This window comes from Bombina bombina, chromosome 1 (genome assembly GCF_027579735.1).
Source record: "Bombina bombina isolate aBomBom1 chromosome 1, aBomBom1.pri, whole genome shotgun sequence".
Taxonomy (NCBI): domain Eukaryota; kingdom Metazoa; phylum Chordata; class Amphibia; order Anura; family Bombinatoridae; genus Bombina; species Bombina bombina.
In genome coordinates this window covers 1,008,749,473-1,008,751,766 of record NC_069499.1, presented here as the reverse complement: position 1 = coordinate 1,008,751,766, position 2,294 = coordinate 1,008,749,473, and the positions used below count along the sequence as shown (strand labels likewise).

Genomic DNA, 2,294 nt, shown 5'->3' with positions numbered 1-2,294 from the left:
ATGTTCAATGATTTTCACATTGAAAATTACATTTGAATGAGGGTAAATCTGTAATAATAAAACTCATCTTCATGATAAAAACTTATTTCCTTTGACTTATTTTTCTATATTATTTTCTATCGGGTAACCATGCCATTCAAGTGTGCAATCTCGGGGGATTGTATGCATTGATAATGTATGTTTATTTTAAGGATTATATTATATCTGGATTTGTCTCTTTGAAATGAGCATCTGACATATTTCTTAAAGGGATAGTCTATTCAAAATTAAACTCATGAATCAGAGCATGCAGTATTTATATACTTAAATACGTACTCCTATAATCTATTTTACTTCATTATCATCTGTAATGTAGTAAAACAGGAATGTTAGCTTCTACCCATTTTGATTCTGTACATTGGGAGCGCTTGATGATTGTTGTCTAAATGTAGGCAGCAATCAGCAACTGCACCACAGGTGCTGAACATTAAATGGAATGGCTACTAAACTTAAATACATGAATGAAATAAGAAACATAACGAAATTAAATTGATTATGAGTACATATGTAAGTTGATTGGAATTAAATGATTTATCTGGTTCATGAATGTTTTATTGGGAATACACTATCCCTTTAATTTAAAGTGACATAACACAAATATTTGATTCCATTATTTTGCTAAAACATATATATTTACAAGAAAATCTAATATAATTATATTCTTTATATCGCTTAATATTCTTAGTATCCTTTGATTATAGTTTTATCTAGGTAAGATCAGGAGCAGCATAGAACCTATGTTGGAGCTGTTTATTGTTGCCAACATATATATCCTGGTTGTCATTGGCTCACCCATGTACTCATTTTTATTAACCAGGAGTGCATTGCTGCTCTTTAAAAAATGATACCAAAAGAACAAAGTAATATTTGTAATATAATTAAAATGAGATTTTAGACAATTATGTTATACATAAATCATAAGAGAATCGATATTTGTAGGTCCCTTTAAAGATGAATGCATTGATTAGTACATAGCTGGAAATAAAGAAACATTCACCATGACTATATTTGAGTAAAGTACACATTTATTTAGGGAAAATGTGGTAAATATGGGAATGAGGCGAGAGGAAGGGGAGTGATATTCCATTTCTGAGAATCTGTAACTGACATTCTTCAATCTGTAAAACATTAAAAGAAACAAATGTGTATTATTTAACAACATAATAAATAACTAAAAGGTCTCATTACAATACTACAAAAGTACCTGAAAATAAATCTCGAATAGTTGCAGTTCTCTCCAAATGGAAATGGGCATTGAGTGGCTGGGGATGATTAATTACATCAGGCTCAAAGATTTCACCTGGGGGCTGTGGTGGTGGAAGTAAATCGTTCAATATCCCATGCTCCTGTGCCATGTTATGTAGACAGCAACATGCCACTATGATGTTTATTGCTTTTTTAGGACTGTATTGGAGATCCCCCCCACTGATCTGTCCAGGCAGCGAAAGCGCATTTTTAGAACACCAGCCTTTCTATTATAGCGCGTGTTCTGATATGTGCTTCATTATATCTGTATTAAAACAACAAGAAATATGATTATAATATATAATGTGAAGACAAATCAAATACTAATGATCTAACTACATTCCTGGTTTGATCTTATAAATCTTTTTACATCTATAAATATATTTATATTTCAGCAGAGATATTTATAAATGATTCACTGATAAGATGATTTTGATTTTGACTGTCCCTTTAAAGGCACTCAGTACAACATTGTTATGTCTGTGATAGAGTGATATATACACACACACATGAGATAATCAAGCAACACATGTATGTGCACAAACACAAATTATAGTGAGCATTTTGCAAAGGCACAATCAATATTTCTGACATACAAGAGCAGAAAATAAATATATTTTACCTTAATTCAGCAGGCCCAACAACCTGGTTCTCCTTCAATGGTGTCCAAATCCATTTTTTAAGAGGATATGCAGAATCAGCTGAAATATGAATGTATATATATATATATATATATATATATATATATGTTACAGTTAAAGTGCAAAAATCAGTTAATGTGCACATTACCTAGTTAATCTGCAGATTAACTACGGTGATCAGTTAAAGTGCAGAAAAATTGTTTCATTTCTCACATTACCTAGGTACTCTGCACATTACCTACTAGACACTAGTTAAAGTGCAAAAAAAAAAACGCATTTTAGCTTTTTAGAAAAGTTTGTTTCTCTCATGTAAACTGTTTATTGAAAAAGAAGCAGAAGAATGTAATAAATAAAGAACAGAATGTTCCG

General features: G+C 31.0%; 1 long non-coding RNA gene across 1 annotated transcript; it reads right to left on the bottom strand.

Moving 5' to 3' along the window:
- Positions 1-1,046: 1,046 nt before the first annotated feature.
- LOC128640755 (uncharacterized) lies at positions 1,047-1,986 on the bottom strand. Its single transcript, XR_008399388.1, has 3 exons — positions 1,907-1,986; positions 1,244-1,549; positions 1,047-1,157 (listed from the first exon to the last, which is right to left on the bottom strand). It is a non-coding gene; the product is annotated as an uncharacterized LOC128640755 (long non-coding RNA).
- Between the last annotated feature and the right edge of the window lie 308 nt (positions 1,987-2,294).